The 27,017-nt window shown below is 40.1% G+C and overlaps 1 protein-coding gene across 4 annotated transcripts in view; it reads left to right on the top strand.

The window, feature by feature from the left end:
* The window catches only part of Dock10 (dedicator of cytokinesis 10), a 253,826-nt gene that overhangs the window by 54,327 nt on the left and 172,482 nt on the right, over nt 1-27,017 (top strand). The gene's annotated exons all lie outside the window — the stretch shown is intronic.

Genomic DNA, 27,017 nt, shown 5'->3' with positions numbered 1-27,017 from the left:
CTGAATGTGCCTCTGAGTGACAGGTGTAACTTTCTATACTTACTCTTTTGAAAAATCAAGGTTTGGGTTTTCACAAAGCAATATTGCTCTTGAATTGAGGGCTATGACTGTCTCTTCACAGAGGCAAAATGATTTCACACTTATTAACCCTGTAAACTTAAAAGGGTTTGAGATTGCTCAAAGGTCAAAAAACCTTATTTTCTAACTTTTATTAATAGTATCAACATATCCATAGATTCTACACAAATGTGTTACTGACACCAATAGTTTTTCTAATTAGATTATAATTTTTTTCAAAATAAACAAAATATTTTAAAGTATTTAATAGCTGTTTACTATTTTCTACATATCCTTTTAGTTTATCTAGTTCTTTTACCAGAATTAAATGGAATGATAAAGAATTCACTATGGGTAGAACTAACTCTTATCCCTATATTTTAAATTTATAATGTTTCATTTTATATGAAACCACTTTTTCCTACAAATACTTTTTTGTAGCATCTCTCTCTCTCTCTCTCTCTCTCTCTGTGTGCATGTGTGTGTGTGCATGCGTGCACACATGTGTGTTTGGGATTGCCAATAAATGTTTTATCATGTTTTTTTTAATTCAGTAACTTTAAGGCAAATGAAAAGTCCTAAACTCAGGAAACAAAAAGAATACACCATGTCATGATAATATACTATACATTTAAAAATCTAAAAAAAGAATTTTGAATGCTATTTCACCACAAGTAAATGACAGGTGCTTGAGGAAATAAATGCTTATGCTGATCTAGACATGATGCAATGAATATGTAGATTGAAATACTATACAGCACCCCATAAATGTACACAACTGTCATGTGTCAATTAGAAAGTTGAGCATGTTTAGCAAGAACTTACTGATGACAAAGTAAAGGTTCAGAAGACTGGATGCCTTGTTCACATCCTAGAACTGCTAAGTGTCAGCTCTGCAGGCCACAGGGCCCACTGATTCCAAAAGCCATTGCGCTATCCACCCTGTTTCCTCCTCAAAGAGAATAAGGATGAAACTGACAAACTCACTGAGTTTTGTTTTTTTTTTTTTTTTTTTTTTTTTTTTTTTTTTTTTTTTTTTTTTTTTTTTTTGGTTTTTCGAGACAGGGTTTCTCTGTGGCTTTGGAGCCTGTCCTGGAACTAGCTCTGTAGACCAGGCTGGTCTCGAACTCACAGAGATCTGCCTGCCTCTGCCTCCCGAGTGCTGGGATTAAAGGCGTGCGCCACCACCGCCTGGCTAAACTCACTGAGTTTTTATGAGAAACTCTTGAGCCACTTAGAGGAACATATGCTGGTAAAAGTCACTGTGGCCCTTGAAAATGTCCTCTATGGCAGCTGCAGGAGTCACACATCTTCAGCGCCATGAAGAAATGCACCAGGAATCTCTGCCCTGGCTGCAAAGCGTGAAGGTTGTGGTACATTTCAGGCAATTTTTGAAATGGATGTGTTGTATTAAGGCTGCACTATTTAGTGAACAGATTCGTTAATGGGAATATTGCACACCTTCCAAGGTGTTGCTTTGACAGTGTTTGCTTGTTTCCACTTCATAAGGAGGCTCCTATGTGTAGATCCTAAATCTCTGGACTCCAGTGATTTTATATGAGAAGGCCTGGTGGGGCTGCTGGGAATCTGTGCTTTCGGCAAGAAATTCTGATTTATCCTACTAGAGCAGTGGTTCTCAACCTTCCCAGTGCTTCAGACACTTTAACACACTTCCTCATGTTGTGATGACCCCCATCATAAAATTATTTTCATTGTTACTTCAAAAACTATAATTTCACTATTGTTATGAATCATAATGTAAGTATATGATATTCAGGGCATCTGATATGCAACCACCGTGAGAAGGTCATTTGAAGGGGTCATGACCTTCCCGTTGAGAACCAGTGCAATAGAGAATGGCCTGGGATGTGTAAGCATGGCTCTGTTTTGAACTCTCCACCTTGCTCTCCTTCAACCTGATGAATCTGAATTTTGACTCATGCATTTGAGTCTCTAGAAAATAGTAACAGACTCTGTGGCTACAGAGGGTAAGCTTAGGAGCTGTGAGAACATCAGCAGTCAGAAAGCTATTGCAGTGGCACCAACTAAAGTCCAGTATGCCTTTCTCCTGGGTTAGTGAGAAGTGTTTGGATTCTGGATACATGTTGGTAGCAAAACAACTAGGTTTTGCATAAGTTACTTACAAGGTGGGGGGGAAAGAAAGCAGTGTGGGTTTACTGTGCACATTTCTTTAAATGGTTATTAATTTTTTATCATATGTGTGTGAATGTTTGGCCTACATGTATGTATCTGTACCATGTAGCTTGGTGTCCACAGAAGGCATCCAGTCTTGTGGAACTTGGTGGTTGTGAACCACTACACCTAGCTCTTGGAAACTGATCCCAGGACCTCTGCAAGAGCAGCAAGCACCCTTAACTGAGAGATCCCCTCATCCCCTGCTGTTAAGTTTTTACCTGGGTATTCAGAACCAAATTTTTCTTTAGTAGGAAAGTGTATGAAAACAGGGCGTAGGAGTGTGGTCCTGCCCATTATAAAGGTACTGAGTTCTCAGTACTTCATAGGTCTATGCTGACAATGTCAAGTAGAAAGCTAGATGTGTAGCTCTGGAACTTTAAGGAAGTGTGTCCAGAGGAGTAAAGCCTGACCCAATGTGAAGACCAATGAATGATTGATGAACAGGCAAGCGGTCACTTTTCTAATGCACTGTATTATGTATGATGTGTAAGTCCATTTCATAGCTAAACACATATTGCCTTCTAACCTGTCTTGGACTGAACTTTTAATTGCTATTTCACTATTTATATATTTTTCTTTTATCACTGGCATATGGGAAATAGGTAGGGACTGATTCTGGTTTTTTGTTTGTTTGTTTTGCTTTTTTTGTTTTTTTGTCCTTTTTTTGCCTCATTGGTACCCAGATCAATGCCTTTTATTCTTTTATAGACTAGAATTGAGTAAGGACCTCTGGACTGACATCTTTGAACAACAAACACCAAGATGAAAACTTGGTTAGCTCCTAACTCTTAATTAAATTGCACAGGGATGAACTGAGGCGGGAGATGCACGTAAGGGTTGAATACTGATGTCGTGCAGATGTGGTGTTGCCACTCAGAACGTGAAACTGGTATCTCTCTTAAAGAATTTCATTTGAGTCAGAAATCAGCTTGGGCTTTATGATAGAAGTTTGGGTATGTCGTCCAAACTAAAGAGATTTGTTAAACATGAAAATGAAAGATTTCTTTAGTCATTTTGCCATTTATATGGGATGCATAAATCCTGACAGTTGAGACCATTAGAATTCAGTGAAGATAAACTGATAAAAGGTTAAGACAGTTTTTCAAAGTATGATGTATGTTCCTGTGGGTGTGAGGAATGTTCTTGGGGATATGAAGACAGAAGTTAGCCTTAGCTTTCATTCCTTAGGGCATTTTCGAACTTATTTTTTGGGACAGTCTTTCTCAGTTGTCTGGAAGTTGCTCATCATGCTAAGCTGACTGACTAGCAAGCCCCAGTGATCTGCCTAGACAGTACTGGGGTTTCAGGTGGGTACCACCATAGCTTTTTTCTCTATTTTTTTTTATTTTATTGAGCTATACATTTTTCTCTGCTCTTTTTCCTGCCTCTCCACTCCCCTTCAACCCTCTCCCATGGTTCCCATCCTCCCATTTTACTCAGGAGATCTTGTCACCATAGCTTTCTTATGTGGGGTCCAGAACTTAAACTTGGGTCTTTATGCTACAATAACCACTTCACCCATTCAGCTATCTCCCCGCCACCTAAAATATTTATAAATTGTTTTTCTTATCCCACTGACAGCATGTTTTGATAAAGTTTACAGATAGCTAATTTAATTTATATAGGTCTGTTTTCTGGTTAATTCCTGTAATTTTGTATGTCTTATAGTCACTGCTCACCCCAGAGGTTTTCTCCATTTTTAAGTCTTTTATCCCCCCTCTCAAACCAAAAATGATTATCCACTGATGCAAGAGGAGACTGTGGAGCAACTGTCAGGTAGGCTTCTGTCTCCCTCTGGCTATATAATGAATTCCCCCATAGCAGAGTTGCAAGTCTCAACTAGAAAGTGAAACATTTTCAAAATTTATCAACATTTTGTGATGATTCTGCAACAGTATAAACCATAAAATTTAATTTTGGGGATAACGAGGATATAGTGTATACATAAAACCAAATTTGGCTCTGTCATTATATTGCTCAAAGGCCAAGAGATAAAACAACAGTGTAAAGGTGTGAAGTTGTGAGGTGAAGTCACCGCCAGTCAACAATGTGTTCGTATATGACAAAACTAACATGCTGAGTGATTCTCGGTTACAATTGCTGCCCCAAGGCCTGCATCATAAGCTACCCTTTAATACCGTCAAGTTTTCTACTCGATGCTGTTGTGAACTATATAGCATTTATGTCAAATATTACCTTTAGTAGTAAATATGGATGACTTTCATAATTTAAAATGAAAGAAAATGACAAAACCAAATATAAGGAGAAGAAAGAAAGAAAGACAGAAAGAGAAAATTCCAGAGAGACACAGAGAAGATGCATGGCCCACCAAGTGTACAATCTTATAGTGACAGAAAATCTGCTAACCATTGCCTGGTAAATGACAAGGCTTCAATCATTGGGGAATCTTCTTTTTCCTTCATTTTGACTTCTATAGTATATTGTATTATCTAGTTGCTCTAAAGGACCTTGGATTTTCTTCTGGGTGTTTCTTGTTTACCTCAATGTCTAGGAGCTTAGTATGGTTGTGTAGTGACTTCTAAATTTAAAGTCAGAAGAATGAAGATCAGACTCTCAAATTATCTTATTTAATGAAAACCCAGATGACCTGGTCATGCTGGTTTGACATAGGGGGAGGTGTCTCTTATCTGTTAGTGAACCAGAATCTTTACCTTATGGAATCACACTGTATACTAATCACTATCTGTATTAGTTGCTATTCTTAGCTCTATGACAAAATGCCTATAAAAGCAATCTAAGTGAGAAAAGATTTCTTCTTGGCTTCTAGCTTGGGGAGACGTTACTCCACCATAACAGAGAAGGTGTAGAAATGCTCATGGTGAGGTAAACCTATGGCAGAGACTTCTCGCACTTCAAGGACAGGAGGTAGTGTGAGCAAGAGTAGACCTAAAGCACAGCCATAACCCTCAAAGGCCTGTCCCTCCTTACCTACTTCCTCCAACAGAGGACCACGTCTTAAATACTCCTTAACCTTTAAATCAACACCACAGGTTGGGGGCCTAGAGTGCAAACTGTGAGCTTGTGGGAGTCATTTCAGAGTCAACTCCAGCACCTTCACTCAGGGTGGAAAACTGAAGCTATGCAGGCTAGCTTAGTCTACAAGAGACTTATGCTACCCACTGGGTAATTCATGCAGCAAGACAAGGAGGCCATTTGCATCAGGACTTAATGCATTTCTTCCATATCCATTCTCAGAGCCTGTTCCAGAGAACGTGCTCCAAAACCAGAGGCTAAGGAGTGTGTTAGTACAGTCTGCTTGAGTTACTCCCTGACCTCTGTTTTTAAATTTCCTTCCAAGGTGGAAGCACAATAATCCTTGCTTCTTGCTAAAGTACTTTTAAAAACCAGGATAAGAAACAAGATGAGCCAGGTGGTGGTAGCACACGCCCTTTAATCCCAGTACTCAGGAGGCAGAGACAGGCGGATCTCTGTTATTTTGAGGCCAGCCTGATCTACAGAGCAAGTTATAAGACAGGTTCAAAGCTATGAAAAAACCCTGTCTTAAAACAAAACGAAACAAAAAACTAAATAAATAAAACAAGATGAAGGAATAAAATAATTATTTATAAAAATAATAATTTCATTTCACTGGGACTCATTTGTTTACATATATGCTTAGTGAACAAAATCAAGACCAATGAGGAGTTTGATACGGGAACGACTTCAGAGGAAATAAAATAATCTCCTTCTATCTCTCTACTAAATAACCTAATAAAACTTATGCAGAGGGATTCTTCACATTCTTTGCCCAGTTGCATATCTGTTGAATGGCTCATAGAGGAAAAGGCTTTTAAAGTCTCTAAATCCCAAGTTAATGTTCTGCTCTGCTTTAGTGAGAATGGATTTGAATATACCGACTTAAGACTCCCTCAGGAAAGAAATCCCGTGTAAATAATGGAAACTGAGTTTAAATGGTGTGCCAAAGATAGTATAGCACAGAGCCTAAAAGCCCAGAGAATCTTTGGCAGTAAGTCTTGAGTGTGAACTCATTTTCAACTGAATCATGAGGTCAAAGAAAAGAGATGGAGGCTTTCAAGGTCTTCTCCCTGGGTAGAAGAATTAATTGAATGTACTTGGATCTTAGCAATTAACAATACAAACCTTTCAGGAAAGGGATTACAGAACTCAGATAACATACGGTATTTGCTTGTGCAAATGATAGCTCACTGTTACAGTTTTCTAAATGGCACCAATTGAAAATGATAAGGAAGAAATAGTGTTTTAAAATTAAAATCTATAGTATGATAAATAACAGCAGAAAGTCATGGGTGTGTCGGGAGATGTGATAGCCAGTCGTGTAACAAAACAAATGCACAGATTCAACTATATAGATTGATGTAGGTATAAACAAGTTGTGTGTGTGTGTGTGTGTGTGTGTGTGTGTGTGTGTGTGTGTAAAATATTCTACCTCAGTGATTCAGTGATATAATGCTTCGGGAGAAGCCATGGTGTAAAGATTGTAAAGATTATATTATCAAATAGAAACATTTTGTTATATGTTTAGAAAAAGAATGAAATCAAATTATTGATACTAAAAATTTCTTAATTTTTGAAATATAATTAAATATATTTTATTAGTATGACGTGTTTCCTTTCAATGTTTCTTTGTTGTGTGGAAGAGTGGATTTTACACTCATTTCCTCGATTTTAGGATTCAATATGACCCAACCCTAAACCCTGATCTTAGGAAATAATAGGGATATAATTGAAAACTGGAAAAAAATGTAGTGATACAATTGAAAGTCAAATATGTCGTTTGCAAGTCAAATCCGAATGGAGCAACTTGTCTTGCTTCTTCAGTGAGGTTTTCCTAAAAGGTCAATTTATTCTCTCAGGTTTTGTCTTCATGGAGCTGATGTGCTTAGGTAGGGACTACAGTTTAAGACTGCTGAAATTCCTGCGATAGTTTGAATCTGGGGTTTCCCCAAATACCTAGGTGTCACAAATCGGCAGTGAGTTTACGGCACTACCTGGAGATGGTGAGACCTGTGAGAATTGAGGCCTAATGGAGGAGGTGAGACCTGTAAGAACTGAGGCCTAATGGAGGAGGTGAGACCTGTAAGAACTGAGGCCTAATGGAGGAGGTGAGACCTGTGAGAATTGAGGCCTAATGGAGGTGGTGAGACCTGTAAGAACTGAGGCCTAATGGAGGAGGTGAGACCTGTAAGAACTGAGGCCTAATGGAGGAGGTGAGACCTGTGAGAATTGAGGCCTAATGGAGGTGGTGAGACCTGTAAGAACTGAGGCCTAATGGAGGAGGCAAGATCAGTAAGATGCACCTGTGGAGGCCCTGTTGGGAGCCCAGCCCCTCCTGTCACTTGTTTTGCTTCCTGAATGTCAGAAGGTAGAGAGCTTCCTTCCTATGTACTCCCACATAGCTGTACTGCTTTGCTACAGGTCTAAATGCTATGAACTAATGAACCACCAGCTTAAAGTGTCAAAAATGGAAGCCAAATCAGCCTTTCCTCCTCAGTAGAGGATCTCAGGTTGTCTTGTTACAGCAACAGAAAGCTGACTGCTACAATCCATTTCCTAAAATCATTTTTATTTTATGCTTCACTTTTAAAGTTGCATTCACTCTACCGGTGTTGAGTGTGTCACTGATTGTCTAAGCAAAAGAATTCAGCACAGAGCTGGACTGAGCAGAAGACTGAGAGACGATATCATTTAGTATTCGTCAGGCACAGGTGACAACAATCTGGCTGCTCTAACCTCATGCAGTACACAGTTTGAAGGCCAACACAGAGCTCAGATGGTTGAGGATCTTGATTGGTACTTCAGCGAGAGCTGCAGTATACCTTAGTGATCTAACCTTCATGCATTCAGCCACATCCAATGAAGTAGCCTTAGATCAGAGACCCAGAGAACGACAAGATGCTAAAAGAAAATAGAACATTCTCTGTTAAAACAGGACATGAGAAAGCGCCATGTGTCAGTCCTCCTTGCATGTGTGGTCTGAATCTTTCACCAAACCACCTGCTGACTGTATGAGTCCTGGGTTAGTTATGTCAATTATTTGTGCTGTAGTTGCCTTGTCTGTGAAATGGACTAATGAATATACCCATTTGTATTCATTTCCTATTGCTGCCATGATAAAATATCACAGAGTAGTTTTAAATGGCACATGTATTGTCTTTCAATTAAAACAACACACATTTATTATCTCATATTTCTGGAGCAGAAATCTGATGCACATCTTACTAGATGGAAATTGGTAGAGCTGCTTTTCCTGGAGGTTCTAGGAAAGAATTGGCTTTCTGGTCTTTTCCAGCTTCAAGAGGCCATCCACAGTCATTGGAATGTGTGGTGGTTTGAGAACGGCTACCACAGTCTCAGGTATTTAAGTGTGTGTTTGCTCCCCAGTTGGTGGAACTATTTGGGAAGGATTAGGAGGGCTTTGTTGGAGGAGGTGTGTCACTGGGGGTGTGAACTTTGAGATTTCAAAGCCCACACCATTTTCAGTTAGCGCTCTCTCTCTCTCTCTCTCTCTCTCTCTCTCTCTCTCTCTCTCTCTGCTTTGTGGTTGTTGTCTCAACATGTGAGCTCTCAGCTTTTAAAGCCAGTGGCAAAGCATCTTCCTATGGCTCTGGCCCCTGACTCTCAGCCTTCCCTCAGGACCCTGTAATTACCTGGGTAATTTGGGCTTTTCTCATCTGTAAATTAGTAACCTTATCTCCTCTGTTACAGCCTTAACTCCTTCATGTCATACAAATGATACATTGCTAACTTCCTAAGATTAGAATGTACACAATGCTCAAAAAATCCATAATTCTGTCTGCCATATTATCTCAGGAGGTTATTTCAAAGACCCAGTGGATAAATACTAGTAGCACATCTATAATAAATCCTGATGATTTGGAAGAGTCCAGTAAATTTTAGTTATTTTATTGTTTTTTTTTACTCTCTTGATTAAATGCATTCATAAATTTCCTTTACTTTGGCATTACTTTGTGAAAAAGAATTGGATTGCTAAAAAGAAACATAATTTTTGCTTCATGGAATATAAAAAGATGGGAAGACAAACAAATTTTTAATGTAGCACTTTAATATTTATTTAATAGAATATTCACATGAGTAGATTACCTAGAGAACATATAAGAGTGTTTGAGTTTCTCTTTTGTGTCACCATCACTTACTTGTTCTTTGAAATTTATTTTCTCACATTTTTAAATCACTTATTAAAGGAGTAGTTCTCCTTTTTCATTTTTAAATTACACAGAATTTAGAAATAATAAGGACCAAAGATGCAATTGTAAGGACTGTTTAATGCTGGGGGATGTGGAGGAGGAACAATAGGTAAAGTGACTGCCCAGCATCCCTCTACAATGCTGGCACAATGACACAGGATTATGATCCCAGTGTTAGTAGATCTCAGGGGCTTGCTGGTCAACAGCCTAATCAAAACAGTGAGCTCTGAGTTCAGTAAACACCCCTTTTTCTTTGTTTTTCTTTTTCATTGATTTTTATTGAGCTCTACATTTTTCTCTGCTCCCCTCCTTGCCTCTCACCTCCATGCTTCAACCCTCCCTCAAAGTCCACATGCTCTCAATTTACTCAGGAGATCTTGTTTTTTGTTTTGTTTTTTTCATCTTCCTATGTAGATTAGATCTATGTAAGTCTCTCTTAGAGTCCTCTTTGTTGTCTAAGTTCCTGGGATTGTGGTTTGTAGGCTGGTTTTCTTTGCTTTATATTTAAAAAACACCTATGAGTAAGTACATGTGATAATTGTCTTTCTGTGTCTGGGATACCTCATTCAAAATGCCATCCTTTTCCAAAAGATAAAGTGGAAAGTGATAGAGGAACATTTTCAGTGCCAATTTCTGCACATGCACACGCACACACACACACACACACACACACACACACACACACACACACTGGCCAGAACAGCATATATGTGTACATGCACACACACAAAAATCCAGTGTACATTTATACTCGTAGCACATTTCAATGTGAATTCTGTTATTATCACAAACGTTTGCTTGGTCTATAGAGGTCATAAAATTTATAATTAAAAGAGTAAATTCCCACACTTTGTTTTTAAAATTTAAAGATTTTACAATAATTAGTTTATCAATTGTTAATGTTAAGTTACTTAAGTTGAAGTAAAATTAAGACAAATTTACCTACTGCTGAAGTACTTTTCAAGCACTCCTTGGCCACAGATAGTTCTTGCTGCTGTGTTAGACAACGTAGGCACAGCAAGTAGTAAACCTGTCCAAAGTCATACATCTCAGGATTTTGTCCCACTACTTTTGAACTCAGGACAGTGCTGATAGCCACACCGCTGCACTACCACACCCTGTGTGTGGTCTACAGCAAAGCCTGGCTGACCAGTGTTCGCTGCCTTGTCTAGTCATGTGTTCGTTTCTTTGATTAAAACAAAAACTAGACACAACAACAACAATTGGCCATTTTGCATCTTTAAATTATGTAGAGAGAGCATAAAGGAGAATAGGTCAACTGCTAATCTGAGTGTTTAAGGTGAATTAAAAATGTATCATTCTTCTCTTGTCCCTAGACTATTCTTCTAAAGTGGATAATTGGCAGACTTATTGCATTGGCAAGTGGGCTATAACAAAAATAGATAGAAATAAGTGGTATGCAGGCTAGTGGTGGAGACAGAAAGCATCCTGTGTAGGCATTGGCCAGCATCTGTCTGCCGCTTACCTTGTTTCTGGCAGCCCAGCCAACCTTACACCTTATTTCTACCTTCAGAGGATCATACCCAATCCTCACTTTCCGCTGACCAGGACTCCTCTTCTACAGTCTAGCCAGATCCACTATTTTTGCATGTCTACCTCCTTTCTCACTTCTAGGCTAGTTATATCCATTGCCCTCTCTTCTATTCCATGTCTCAATTATCTCAGACCTGACTTTCTTGCTGCTGTATTGGGCATTGTAGGCACAATATATTGAACTTGTGCAAAGCCATGCCTCTCTAATGGATTCTCATGGCTTTTGTACTCAGAACAGTTCTTGCACTGACACTCTACAGAGCCTTGTGCAAACCACACCTGACTCACCTATAAGCACAAGAGTGTACCATTCTTCAGCATGGTTACCAGTACTGCAAGATGCCTGAAGCTTCTCCTTAAGTTCACAAAAATCTCCAGTGAAGACTGTATAGAATAAGAAAACTCTGAGAATTTGAGGGTATAGATTCCCGTTGCCTTGCTGGAAAGGAAAGATCAATATTGAGGAGATAAACTGGTATGGCAATGGTTTTTATAACAGTTGGTTCCAGAGTAAGTGTATTTGATCAGTTCTGGAAACCAAGAGATTCGTATTCTTTTTAATATATGCTGGTCCCTGCCCTTAACCTCAAAGACAGTGTACTGCAGCTCCAGAGTCTGTGTGCGCTTTCAAATAGAATGACATTAACGCAAGCTGCAGAGTGTCATAGTAATAATCATTTTAGTAACTAGGAAATACTCACCAGTTTTTATCATCTTAGGAATAAATCCATTTGGAGGTATGAAGGTCAATTCTGCCTTTCTGTATGCAAGGGACTCCTGCTCCAAGTTATTTTCTTGACTATTTCTCAAGGACTAAATAAAAAATGTATTCAAGCTAATCTGTAGAGGTGAACAATGGCAAAAACAGGGTCATCTAAGTTTCAGAAGACATGTGGGGACCCATGGGGACCATGGCAGAGATGATGAAGGACTTAGAAGGTAAATTACTTTCTTGTCATTCTTCACATTAATTGCTTACAGGTCTCTTTTTGGAGAAAAGACATGCACCTCCGTGGCCTTATAGAACTCTGACTCTCAAAGTTCTGTGACAGAAACCAGACAGCTAATGCACGGCCAGCTTGGTTACTGTTGATGAAATATGGGACTCCAGGGTAAATCTTTGAGTTCTCTGTACCTCTGTGTCCTGAATTGAGGCGTAAAAATGACCATTCATAGTGCTGCTGCTGCTGCTGCTGCTGCTGCTGATGATGATGATGATGATGATGATAGGGATGTCCAGAGTGAAAATATTCCCAAAATACTGTTTAGGTTGCCCAGGGACTATACTTCATTATATTCATAAAATGTGAATATCCACTGCTCTCCAGCACTATAGACGTTAAGATAACGAACTTTGGAGGTAGAAGCATGATCTGGGTATTATTTTGGGATGGTTCTTGGGAGGCATTTTAGCATGCCATTTTCCATTGTTACAGAAACTAGAATGTTGAGTTAGAGACTCAATAAGGAAACAAGTTATCCCAAAAAGAATTTTCCTCAGTTAGAGTTTCTATAGCTGTGATAAAACACTATGACCAAAATTGGAGGAAAGTATTGGAGGGGGATGCTTGTTTGTCCTGGCCACCCAGAACAGAAATAATCACACAGAAACCATATTATTTAAATCACTACTTGGCCGATGAGCTATACCTTCTTATTGACTAACTATTACATATTAATTTAACCCATTTCTATTAATCAATTTTTTTGTCACATGGCTGTGGCTTACTGGCTAAGTTCTGTCGTCTATCTCTGGCAGGGCTACATGGCTTCTCTCTCACTCTGCCTCCTTTCTCCCAGCATTCAGTTTAGTCCTCCCCACCTACCTAAGTTCTGCCCAATCAACAGGCTCAAAGCAACTTCTTTATTCATAATGGTATTCACAGCATACAGGGTAGAATCCCACATCACCTCCCCTTTTCATGAAGCAGGAATGCCAAAGGATCATCTCACCTTTAGGCAAATTTAGCAGTCATTTTTCTTCAGGTCCTGTATGTCCAGTTCAACAAGCAGTTCAGGCAAGAGAAGTTTCTTGCCCAAATGGCTAACCAACTCCATAAAATACCTCTTTGGTGCCCATCTTCCCCTTGAAATAGATTGGTGCTGCCAGGAGCAGATGTCTCTCAGTGTCATAAAAAGTCCTAAGTTTTTAAAGTGTTTTAAATGCCATATTCTATAGTCTTTGAAAGGTTTGAAGGATGCCTATCCATCTGAAATACATCTTTTTACATCTAGAAAACCTAACTAACATGATTAAAAGCTTGAGTATTATAGACAATTATCTTTTAACCTATATTTCTTAATTATACATTACATTTTCAAATGAATTGCATGATCACAATACCTTAATCAAGAGCATAAATATACATATAACAAAACTGACCTAAAATTTGTATCAATAAAGCAAAATCCATATCAATGCAAACTATCCATCTCTATATCATATCCCCCTTTAAATTTAAACAAACATTTATAAACAATATTTGGGAATATGGTTTATTTGACTTACACTTCCATATCACTGCTCATCATCAAAGAAAATCAGGACAGAAACTTAAGCAGGGCTGGACCCTGGAAGCAGGAGCTAATGCAGAGGCCATGGAGGGGTCTTGCTTACTGACTTGCTCCTCATGGCTTGCTCAGACTGCTTTCTTATAAGACCCAGGACCACCAGCCCAGGGGTGGCACCACCCAAAATGGGCTGGACCATCCCTCACTAATAACTGATTAAGAAAGTGCCTTACAGCTGCATCTTATGGAGGCATTTTATGAATTAAGGTTCCCTCCTTTCAGATAACTAGTTTGTGTGTGATGTTGGCATAGAGCAGCCAGCACACCAGTGAACCAAATGATGGCCTCTAACTGGAAACAAATGTGAGAAGCCAGGCAAGGCAGAACTTAAGGATAAGGAGACATTTAGGTCAAGAGAAGACTCACTGAGCAGGGAGGAGGTACACTTACGTGTGACAACAAAGGGCAGTTAGTCAATGATTCTGTCACAAGGCTTGCTTTAAAAGAAACATGCCCTAGATCCACTCTAAAACAATGTGACATGTTCATCCATATTGTCCTTTGTCTCTTTTTGTTTTCCTCTAACATATCCACTTTTCCACGATGGTTGCTGTCTTTTGTTCCATTGTTGCTTATGACACTGGAGACTGTTGAATGTTCAGCTGAGATTGAATAAATTCCTTTCTTTCATTTGGTTCAGAGAGTTAAGTGAAAAATGTCAAATCTGTAAATAACAGCTGATTGCTGTTATAGGAATTGGAGACGGTTGCTTTGAACTGTGGGAGTATAAACCTGTAGATATCTTGAAGTAATGATTTCGGGGGAAAATGGAAAATAAAATATTATTATCAAATGCCTCATTGTGCACCACTAAGACAAAAACAAATTACAAGACATACATGAGTTCAAGATGACACAATAAAGACTTGTAGAAGCCCCCAAGTTCATCATCAGATGCCTTCAGATCTGCTGTTAGGGAACGGGCTGTCTGATACAGCTGTGGTTAAACTTAATATGGATCTTCAAGATGTTACATGACTGCCTTAAAGATGGAGATTGAAAGAAGAAACAGGATTATCAAATTATTGTCACCGAGAAAGCCCACACGTGATGTGGAATGTCCTTCTGTCTATGTGTTGCTTTTATTGGTTAATGAATAAAGCTGTTTTGGCTGGTGGTTTAGCAGAATAGGGCAAGGCGGGAATTCCAAGCAGACAGAGGAGACAAATCTCAAGTAAAGATAAGTGAGAAACAAAGAAATAAGAGTGGGCATTGCCTACGATTCACAGAAGACACCCTCTCCTCAAAAGCCCTAAACCTGAGTTTGGTGACTTCTCTTGACATTCACCTTCTGCCTCTGGTTTAAGTGGGGGGTAGTCTAGTTACAAGTATATCCTGTGGCTGTTTCACAGTCAGTTAAATGTTCAAGGCTTGGCTGTTGCTTTGAATCATTCAACGTAATTTGTACCCAAACAATGCGCCAATAATGTACCCAAAGGTTTAAACTAATGAATTTCAAAGATATTCTTTTCTCATTCTTAAGCTCGTTTTCAAATACTGCATGTGACTTATTATGACCATGCGGCTTTATTTTGAGCAGTAAAAATGCTAAATGAATTGTTCTAGTAGCTTTCTCCCTGACATTTCTGTTCACCTGCTTGATTTCTGATCAAATGCTGCCTAGTGTTTACAAAATCATGGTCCTAATTCATGCTGTTTTGCTGTGATTCACTGAAATATGTTCATAAAATGCGTAGTGAGAATCAGAAAACAGAAGCTGCAGACCACAGGAAAATCGGAAAGCAACCAATCCCATGTTCTCTCTTTTTATTGCTTAATAAGATATGAGAGCAGGAGACTAAAGAGATGAGTCAGCAGTTAGCAGCACCGGCTTGTCTTCCAGAGGACCTGGGTTCAATTCCCAGCATCCATGTGGTAGCTCACACCCATCTGTAACACCAGGTCCAAGGAATCTGACAACTTCTTCTGAGCAGGCTTATGCAGACATATGTACAGACAAAACACTAAAATGTATAAAATAAGTAAATAAATAAGTACAAAAATCTCCCTTTAAGAAAGATCAAATGGGTCTCTGACTCTTGAGTCCTCTCTTCTGTTGGTTGGCTCTGTCCAATGTCGAAATGATAGCTTTTGCTTCATCTTGTTATATTTTGTCATGTTTGGTTAGGCTCTTAGAAGCTTGTTATTTTCTAATGGGAGACATAAAAATGGTATATCCGTAGGAGAGAGGAGGTGGGGAGAAACTGGGAAAAATAGAGGGAGGAGAAACCATAATCAGGGTATATTATGTGAGCAAAGAATCTATTTTCAGTAAGAGAAAAAATGGGAGGAAAACGATGATTTCTAGGAAACAGAAGTGAAGCAAAAAAAAAAAAAAAACAGATCTCCCTCTTTGACTTGCATTTTTCATTTTTTGCAAGTTTATTTATTTATTTATTTATTTTAAAATAAAATTATGTCATTTCCCCTTTCCCTTTCCCCTTTCCAACCCTCTTGATCTTGCTCTAATTCATGGTTTCTTTTTCTATGAATATTGTTGTGACACATATGTACATAAATGAAGCCTTCTGAATCTATTTAGTTTTGCTTATGTGTATATGATTGTATGTATATGATTTATAATCAACCACTTTGTATTGGGTAACAAATTAGGGGGCTATCCCTAAGGAAGATTAATTCTCCCTCTTTCCATAGTCATTGGTTGCCTATAGCTCCTTGTCGAGGGTGGGGCCCTGTTAGATTGCCCCTTCTCCAGCAGCATCTCTTTGGGTTTTGGCATCGTTCAGACCTTGTTTAGGCAGCCATACTGTTATGGTATCATGGGCGTGACTTCCTTGTCATTTCTTCCCCCTTTTTTGTTTTGTTTTGTTTTGTTTGTTTGTTTTGGTTGTTTTTTTTTGTTTTGTTTTGAGAATTACACTCGAGACTTTACAGTTCCATTAAACTAAATATTCAGTCTTCTATGAAGCAACAGTCCATAAGGAAAGTGGTGACATTTATTTAATATATTTGGAGCAGCATGTTATCAAGTAAGATTAGTTTAATGAATAAAACACCAAGGGGGCTGTGACTCCAAGGGAGGAGCACTATTCACCTACATTTTAAAGTTGCTCTCATATTATATATCAGAGAAATGTAAGGCCTTCAGAAATATCTTTGACAACAAATAGGAGGAAAGGGAAGCTCAGACAGTGGGTGATGCCCAGGCTAAGCACTTGGAAATGTTGATCAAATATCCGGAGGCGTCGGGGTGTCTGTTGTCCCCACTGCCTTGTGGTGGGTAATGTTGATCAATTACTTCAATTCTGCCATAAATAGCAAGCAATTGTACGCACTGAAAGCCACGGTGGCCTATTAATAATGCATCCTAATTTCTAAAAGTAGCATTTCTCTTGGCTCTTAGAAAAGCTGGTTTCTGATCTTTGTTTTTGTATATAAACTCATGATTGAAGTAAAGTCAAGTAATTTTAGAGAAGAAAAACATGTAATTATAAATAATATTTCTGACCTTTTCTACATAAAATTAGCACAATCAAGTTTCTTTCTTAAGAATGCTGAAATAACCCTTATGGCAGTGTTTTAGGTTATAATCTACCTGTAATATCAATATTTGAGTCATCCCTCAAAATCATAACCAGTCTGCATTCACTACCTTTCTGACCTTCAGGTAGTGAATGCAAGAGGACCTAGCCACCAGAGCTGTTAGGACTCCAAACTGTCACGTTATGTTCAAATGCTAATAACAAATTCCCACATCTATAAACGCGTGGAAAAGAATACAGCTACAGGACAGATTGAGTTCCAGGCTGCCTGACTGTCATTCTCATAGACAGTCATCTTAGAGTTTCACTGTGGTCGAGGGATCCAAGGTCAAGGCACTAGTTAGCCTCCCGAAAGATACTACAGTCTGTGCAAAGTTAATTTTGATGCTACGTAAATGTAAGGCTAAGGACTGTATTCTCATTCCCAAAAATGTGCTCCAGCTTCTAATGCAGAACAATTCCTACAGGTGCAAGTCAATAAATAACAAGTCAAGCTGTGGAACAATCAAGGGGGAATGTGGTCACACGCTGTAGCCGTCAACGTAAATTCACCAGCAAAAGGCCAGAGCAGAGTGAGTAGGGCAGCCCCGAAAGCAACAGATACTCTCCGAAATCTGTTTAACAATGATAATAAACCTCAGCTGCCACCGCAGAGTGCGGCGCAGAGAGTGGACTCAGATGACCAACATTTGCTCTAAGCTGAATCATTAATTACTTTCCCTGCTGACGGCAGTGCTTACTCGGTACTTACTAAACAACCATGGAAGCTTGCCCAGGCTTCATCCCATCAAGCCAAGATCTCACAGAGACCCAGCAAACCAGAAGCCATTTGTCTAAACAGATACTGCTTTCTCCCTGGCTCAATAAAAGTAATTTTTTATGTGTATTTAAAGGTGTATTTCTCTAACTGTTGTCCACAAGGATCTTGGTCATATTACCATGGAAAGTGATGCTGGCAGAGATGGGTACCTTATCTGGTTCTCAAAAAGAAATAAGTTAATACTAAAAAAGGTATTGCCTTGAAGTCAGTCTATCTCCTAGCCGCCATGTTGATAATGATCCCTTCGCTTTGGTGCCCTTACAAGGTATATCCTGTGTCTTTCTTATCTCCTGCAATCAAAATGTTGCTGTCTTCTTTTACAAAGATATTTCAAATTCTATATAACTCAGCTATTTGCTCTATGTATCAGCTGCAAACGCAGTTTTCTAAACTGTATGACACAGAACAAGTGGTCTGAAGCTGGGCATTTTGGGGCCTAGAACACTAGCCCTCAGAAAGTGGAGTCAGGAGGATGGAAGTGAGTTCATGGCCAGCCTGGGCAATGTAGGGAATACAACAAGAAGAGTCTAAAGGCAACATGTGTAAAAATAAATGTGGAAAACATCACATACATCATATTCCCAGGAATTTTGTTTGCATGTTGGAAATGCATAGCTCTGGGGAACTCTGCACCAAGGAGGCCTGTTTAGTCACGCTCAGGTTCAGATTTCCCAAGTTTAGTTGACTTTGAGCATCTCCTGAATCTTGAGACATTGAGGAACTCGAGAAGCAGTAAGAAAACACAAAGATGCTGACAAGTGCTGCTTATAGCTTCTGAACTAAGAATGGAACACTCAAGTCCTTCTTTCTAAAGGCAAAATGCCTTTGTAACAGGAGGGGTAGGTAAAACAAAATATATTACATCATTAAGACTTCATGAAGATTATGCAAATGAGGAGGAAATTGAAAGTGAAAGTGAATATAAAGACCCCAGCCTTATCTTCTAGGTGGAGGAAATGCCATACACGTGATAAAACCACATGGAAGAGGATTTGGATGATAATGCTATGAACGTTTGAAAGAAAATATTAAGGCATCTTTTTGTGGTTGATTTTTACTGTTTTGCAATGTAAGTTTCCCATCACAGCACTTCTATAACTCTCTCCTTTAAGATCTGAGTGGGTAAAGAACTTTATCTTTCTGATTATCCTAAATACTTAGTATAGTATCTGTGCTCATTCATGGAGCGAACAAATGGGTGCAAACAGTAAGTAATGTTTGCAAAAAGAAAAATCCTGCCTTAGCTAACGTGAGAGTGATAATGAAACAGGAAGTATGTGTAGGGCCTCTGATTGCAGCTAAAGTTCAGGGACAGGGCCCGGGAAGCTCAAAGAGGAACAGAATCCCAGAAACAATGATTAATAAGTGTGCCCAATTGGGAACACTGCTTTGGTGTAAATTATGTCTGTGCATTTTGTTTTCATGTCATTATTTGGGGCCCTAAACTTACAGAAGAGACTTCTAGAAGTCTGGTGGGGTAAGGGCACTTCGTCTGCTGTGCCCTGAGAGGTAAAGAGAGTGGGATGTTACCTGTCAGAAAACTCGATGCACAGTAGTCACAAGGCGAGAAAGAGAGTGATTTTCCTGGCTACCTTAACCCTGTTGTGTTCTCCTATAGACTTAAGGCTCTGGATTTCAAACCAGGTCTGCAGTAAGCTTTGGTAGTGATTGGCACAACAAGTCAATCCAAATGGCAGAGTCAGGAGGCTCTGAGCATCGGGCACTTTCCAAAAGTACCAGTTTCCCTATGCAGGCTTCAGTTCTTCAGCTGCTCTCAAGTTGAGTGTAAGGATACTGTGTGTTTGTGCATGTGTGTGTGTGTGTGTGTGTGTGCATGTGTGTGTTTTAAGAAACTTGTATATTCAGATTTCATCAAAATCATATGAGACTCTTACATATGAAAATAGGGCTAACGCTCTTTTCAGTGTTGTGTTACAAACTTTATCAAAGGCTGTGTAATGTTGGAAGGCACACCTGTTTATTTCTGCATGAGCTCTAGCAGAGGGCAAACATCTTTGGGGACACACAATGGGGACTGAGTACGTACAGCAAGGGCTTCTGGTTGGAAATTGTCTTTGTTTTCTATCTGTCACCTGAAATGAAAAATGAGAACAAACAAAGGCTTTTTGTTTTTCTGGGCATTCATTTTCTTGAAGATAGGTGGCATGTATTGTATTAATTAAAAATACAAAAATGTAGACTATCAAGGACAAAAAAGACTTTAGGCAAAAGCATCCATGGAGACTACTGTTTTGTCCAAGGTCACCCCAGGCAGAAGTGAATGGACTGGACCCATGCTTATTTTCCAGTAAAAAAAAAAAAAGAAAAGAAAAGAAAAAGAATAAAGGAAGTGGCTTATTAAGGTGGGCTTCACTCTGTAGCTATGACTGCTAAAACACATAAGTGAATACAAATTCAAGGCTGGTTTCCTAATATACACTCCTCATTGGCTATTAAAGCAAGGGGGATACCAACTTCAAATCATGCCAGTAAGCTTTGAGGCAATCTAGGTACCCGATCTCCTTCCCAATCTATAACATCCTTGCAGTGCAATGAGAGGATTAAATGTCTCTTTGTCAGTGTACTTTAATACCTTTCCGTGTCCTTGGAAAGTTATGGAAAGAGCTTAGGGGAAGACAGAAAATGGGAGTGCCGTGTCCCCTCCCCCCTTTGTCCTGTTCACAGCACCAAATTGGTGATTATAATGTTGGTTCTCACCACATGCCAGGAGACAGCCCAGCACAGTTGAAACATAAAGACCGTACTGTTTACTGCTCTGGGAATTCACAGACCTTGTTTCAGCAGGAAAGTAACCATGAAAAGATAAAACAGCATATGATATTGGTTAAAGCGTGGCTTTCTTAACTTCCTTGCTATTTGAGCCTTTTGTGTGGGGTGAAGGGAGATGACAGGAATGGGATAATTGGAACCTTTTGTAGTTATGCACCATGGGGATTTAAAAATGAAATGACCAGTGTTGTATGAGGTAATGAACGAGAAGAAGTTGCTGTGGAGGGTGTGAGTTTGCAGGGGTAGACAGGCAACTTCATGTCATTCTTTGCATCCATGCGAAGTAATTCACATTGCCACTCCCTTCACATTGTGTGTCCCTGTCACTGCCACGTGCAAAGCAGTCGGTGCCCTTTTGGTGTCCCTACATCTCCTTCCTTCTGATGGTCAGATTACAGATATCTAGGACCTTCTTGTACCCTTCTAAACACAGGCTATAGGCTCCCCGCTTCAAACCACCTCCTCAAAAGAATCTTCTCATAGTTATAATACCATTCATTGAGCACATTCTTAATTCCCAAGCACTGCGCTAAGTACTCTACACGTACTCACTTATGAAACCTCACAACATCTACTGAAGTAGATATTATGCCACTTTGCATGTGAGAGGGTAACTTATCCGAATCCTCTGGCAAGTAAGACTGGGAATCCAACGTGAGTTATCTGACTTGTGATTCTTGTAATCTCAGTGGCAAACATCATGTTACTATCTTCATCTTCCATATGGGTACCGTCATCTCCAACTCACCTAGGTATCTAGCTTGTCTCTCACAAGATCTCATCTAATATTGACTATAATGGCATCCGATCTTTCCCCAGTAAGACTAAAGGCATATATAGCCCCCAACAGAAACACAAGCTCAGATACTCAGAGAGGGTAACTTGAGGTGTTGTAGATAAGAAGGAGTGGTTACCAGTAAGCTAGAGGTGCTTTCAAATGGGTCAGTTTAACATTTAAGAGGCACTAACTAAGTTCAGCTAAGGAGACCATCGTCATCCAGATCACTAATTTGCATGCTATCATGATAGAAACACTGTGTCTGGATCCCAGCGTGGAGCAAACATAGGCTACATCCCTTCCTAGGGAAGCATTGCAATATCTGGAGATGACTGAATGTCACAGTAAAATAGAACTGCATGGTTGGCAAGGGAAGGGGTGTTGCAGATGACATCTCATGAGGCAAGCCTAGCCTCCCTTATTAAGTTATAAACAGTGGAATGGCCCATGAAGAAGAGATGAAGTGAAATCAAAGGTGGGTGGGGGCAGATAAAAGAGGAAGTTGGAAGTAGGTCTGAGGCTCTGAGGCCCAGTTTTTGATGGTTGACTTTACTCCAGGGATTTCTCCTCATTCACCTCGATGGACACCATAATCCAACTGGTTAGCTAATTTCCATGCATTCGTGAAAGGAAACATTTGATTGTCGACTAAGACCTCAGTCTAGCAAAGTAAGCCATTTGTACAGGGAGGTGGTCCCCACAGGAGTACTACTGGATAATTCTGTGCCCAAAGCACTGTTGGATGAACTGACTTCCAGGTCACTGTTCCTCAAGGTATGGTCTGTGCCCTATCTGCAATAACCATTACCTAGATGCTCAATGTCACAGCAGATGGCTGGGCCTTCCTAAGATTGCTGAGGCCTAATGTTGGAATCCACTGTCTGACCATCTTTCTGTGTGATTGAGCATACATTGGAGAATTTTCTTTGACTCTCATTGCAATAGTGACTTTAAAAGCCACGATTTTGCACTTTATTGCCAAGGCCCTAACTCAGGTAACAGTGTCTGTGTTGACATATTCTTGCACTTGGACTGACCTGGCTCTTTTCCTAGTTTTCAAATTCTCTGGCACATATGCTCCATGTGTGGCTGAATTTCTGCCTCCTTGAATATTGATGTACTGGTGCACCTCTCACCTTCTCCTACACAGGATGCAGGACGTGTTTGTTCTAATCTGTCTTTGGCACTGGTAGAATTGTACTGGGAAACAGGAATCCAAACTTCTTAAAATTTTCTCCATCTCCACAAACCAGATTGAATAGATTTGATGCCCAGAAGAGAGCTATGCAATCCTCATTTTCTTATTGTTTTCATTCTTATTTACCTGGTAAGGAGCAAAGCAGCGTATAAGATTTGTTGTTTAATTATAGATCTTAAGCTATTATATACCAAAAGCTCAAAAGGCCAAAAAATTAATTCAGAGTGTACATTTAGGACAATGTTCTAGGAACATTTTTTTTTATAAAAGCAGAGGGGTATGATGATTTTAATCCATAATCCAAGACATTACTGCTTTAAACCAAAGAACTGTTTTAGCTTTGTTACCTCCTTATAAAGATTTCAAAGTATGAAATGGTAACATTGAAGAAATGATTTGAGGGATGGACATGTTTTCAGGGATTGTACCTAAACTGAGTTTGATCCACTAACCAGTGATTGTTGATGAGTAGTTAATTGTCTGCATGATCAGAGTTTGGAAATACCACTCATTTATTTCCTGTGTGAATTATGTAAATAAGTCAAGTAGGGTGGATAAGAATGTTTTATTGGCTCTGATTTCTTATCTTTGTGTGTAAGAGTGTGGGGTGTATGAGTGTGTGTATGCACATGTGTGGGGCCTATGGCTGGGTGTGTGTGTGTGTGTGTGTGTGTGTGTGTGCACAGTTATGAAAGCCAGAGGTCACCAAGAGGTGACTTCCTCAATTGCTTTTGAAGTTACATTTTGAGGCAGTCTCCCCCTGAATCTGGAGCTCACTTATTCAGCTAATCTAGTAGCCAGTGAACCCCAGGAGTCCTCATTAACCTCCCTGGAGCTGGGATTACAGATGAATTCTGCTGTGCCCACCTTTTGCAAGTGGATACTGGACATCTGAACGCAGGTCTTCAAGTCTGAATGATGAACACTTTACTGACTGGATCTTCTCCCCAGCCCCTGCCCCTGGTTTTTCAAAACCTATCTTTTCACAAAGATCATCAGAGAATAAAATATATCGATTATGGTGATATTCTATGAACAAACCAAAATTTCCACTGAGATTTGGCCTCCTCACTGGATACAATGTGATTTGTACAATCTATGATTAAAGAGTGGGCAACATTCATATTGAAAGTTAACAGTAGTTATGGTCAAGGATGTCAATGTGAGGAGCTTATTTTGTTCTAAAGGGAAAGGATTCTATTCTGTAGTTAACATTGCCAACAGCAGAATGCTGAAGTGTGGTCCAAGCCAGTAAGCACAGAGAGACCTCTGTCTCTGCAGAAAACCCCAGTGTATGCCAGTTTCTGTTTGCTAAAACGCAATAGCTTTAGTTCAGAGTTCCTAAGCCCAGTATAGCTGAGGCTGTATTTGTATGTGTTCACCTGACAGCCTATAAAAAAAATTCATCTGTTCCAACCAAGAATGTCTTTCAGTTCTTCTTTAAAAGAAAGAGAAATGATACTACGATGAGAAACGTCTTGGCTTTGCAGACAGCACATGCTCGACCCTCCCCAGAGAAGCTGCCTCTTGTGGTAGAAGGCAGCTAACCCAGACACCTGCATTTGTTCAATGTGGGAGTGCTCAGCTTTAAAGGCAATGTCTACATCACGTTTCTCATCTCAAGACTCAAATATCTATGTGGAAAGGGATGCAAAAAAGTCAAAAGAGCCAGAGGTGGTGGCTGATTTCAAGACAACTGTCTTTCAGACATAACAGGGCAGGTGTATATTTGAACTCATAAAGACTGTGACAGTATGCCCAAGATGTCTACGGGCTCCATGCAGACAAAATCCCAACATGGAGGAGGGGAAGTGAGCATGAGGTTCCACTCCTAGCTGAAGAGCTACTTCATTAGATTGCTGCTGGCAGAAGAATCAGTTGTCTTCAATGGAATGACAACTGTATATAAATGACATCCTCACCCCAGCAGTAGTCAACCTACACAAACAGCACTGTGTAGACTTTTAACAGAGAAGGAGGGACAGAGACAGAGACAGGGACAGGGATGAATGAATATTTGTCAGTTGGGTGGGTAGGACAGCGGGGGAGGATCTGGAAGGAGTTGGGGGAGGTAGGTAAAAATGACCAAAATTCATGGGATGAAATTCTCAAGGAATAAACAAAAACGTTATGAAAAATAAAGCAAGTATCCATCTTGGAGGGATTTCCAGGTTCTTTTCCAAGATGAAGAGGAGGGGAGGGGAGGTTGAGAAATACACAGAGGCAAACTCAGAACTGTGCAGTTTGGTTGACCTTTCCCCCAAGAAGCATAGACTCGAGGGCTAGTGACTTGAATCATACTTCTGTCTGAGCCTAGGCTCCAGTGAGACCACAAAGGATGAGGAAGTACCGCCTTGCTGCTTGGTTTCCTTTAGCCCTGCTTCATGGTGGTAAGCAGTGCTTGCAGGTGCTCCGAGGACCAGACTCACTTTTTCCCCTAAGCAGAAAGCAATGCCCTGAGCTCCCAGCAGGCAAAACGAAAATCAACTGGAAACAGAAGAAAGCAAGAAGAAAATACAAGACAAGCTTCTTAGGCATTCCCCAGCACTAAGGAAGGAATCAGCGGGTTCTGAAAAGCACCAAGGAAGAACGATACAAATAGCATACTAAAGACTAAAGTGGACAACCCAAGTGAACGTGCCGCTAACACATGCTCAGAGTCAGGTTTGAAAGCCTGTGTGGCCTCATGTGTGCACATGTAACTCTCAGCCCCTAAGATTTCAGTTCTAATTTTTATAGTCGTTTTTAGGAAGTGGGTTCACTGACTTTATCTTAAGAGACATTATCAAGCTTCTGTCCAATTTTAGGTTCAGTGATGATATGAATGGCAAATAACCGAGCGCAATTGTGATTGAAGGTTTTAAAACATAAGACCTAACATAATTGGGTGTGTGAAAGACGGTCTTCTTAGAGCTTGTGTCTCTAGCTGATTGCCTTTGTTGTCTGCTCATATGTCTGATTGTCCCTGGCATTTCACTTCCTCTCTTCCAACTTTGCTTATTTCTGCCATACCCTTATTTTTCTCGCCTTTGCTTCACCGTGATGTTTTTCCAGTAAATGAACTACAAACTAAATTTCAAATTTCTCCCACTCAGTCTCAGCTCAACAGAAACCTGGATCCCACCTAACGGCTCGGTGACACCACACTCAAAGGCCAAGTTCTTTCTTCATCTACACCTTCTTCTCGGAAATGTTAAATGCACAAAAGGCCAAATCATAGCTGAGGTGGATGGCATCCTTAAAATGTTCCGTAATGCTTTGACTGGCTCTTGAGAACCTATCCTTCCTGCTGGGTTGCCTTGCCCAGCCTAAATACAGGGGGAGGTGCTTGGTCTTACAGCAGCTTGATATGCCAGGCTTTGCTGATGCCCGTGGGAGGCCTGCCCCTTTCTGAGAGAATACAGAGCAGGGGTGGTTTGGGGGCAGGCAGGAGTGGGAGGAGAGGAGGGAGGGAAGGCTGCGATCAGGGTATAAAATAAATAAACTAATTTTTAGAAAAACATGCTCCTGTAGGAAAATCAAATACTAATCTTTTAGTGCTAGTGTGAGAGGGTTTTGAAGTTATGGATTAAGGTACTGAATGTCAACTTGCTACAAACAAAAGAGGAAAAGAGCCGAATGGAGGAATTATCTAGATTATATTGGCTTGTGGGGGATTTGTCTTGACTTAACTGAGGCAAGAAGAGTCACTGTGAAGCACACCATTTCCTGGGCTAGACCCTGAACTGTACAAAAGAGGAAAGGTAGGAGGGCAGGAACAGCAGCAAGCAGGTAGCCTGGGCACACGTGTTTCTGTCTGCTCTCGACTGTGGGTAAGATATGACTAGCTGCTCTGAGTTCCTGCCTTGACTTCCTCTCAGTGATAGACTGTACCCTGGAGTGAGAAGCCACACAAACCCTTTCCTCCCCTGTGCTGCATTTGGTCAGGGTGTTTTATCACAGCAGGAACCAAACTAGAACAGGTTGCTAATCAGATGGCCTGAAAAACAGAAGAATTTTGTGAATCAGCCTAGAAGAGTCAGACTGCCCTCCCAAAGCCTCAGACTCTGAGCATTCTCCCATTTTAGAACAGGAGAAGCAGAGAAAGATGAACCACAACAGGGGCCAGTGGGCTTTCCATTGTAAGAGGGGTTCAGCTGCTTCTGACTTAGAAAGGGACCTTTATCTGAGAAGTTCAGGCAGCCTCTAGAAGCTGAGCATAACCTCCGTGTGACAGACAACAGAGGCATGGCTACTTCGGGCCTCCAATGGCAAGAAATGAATTTGCCAGCAATACTCCATGAGCCTGTAAACAGATTCTCCCCCAACACTTCGAGAAAGACCACAGAACGGCCAACATCCA

Source organism: Microtus oregoni, unplaced genomic scaffold (genome assembly GCF_018167655.1).
Source record: "Microtus oregoni isolate MIOR12 unplaced genomic scaffold, Mior012 000004F_ref0000308, whole genome shotgun sequence".
NCBI classification, from domain to species: Eukaryota; Metazoa; Chordata; class Mammalia; order Rodentia; family Cricetidae; genus Microtus; species Microtus oregoni.
This window is presented reverse-complemented; position numbering and strand designations above follow the sequence as displayed.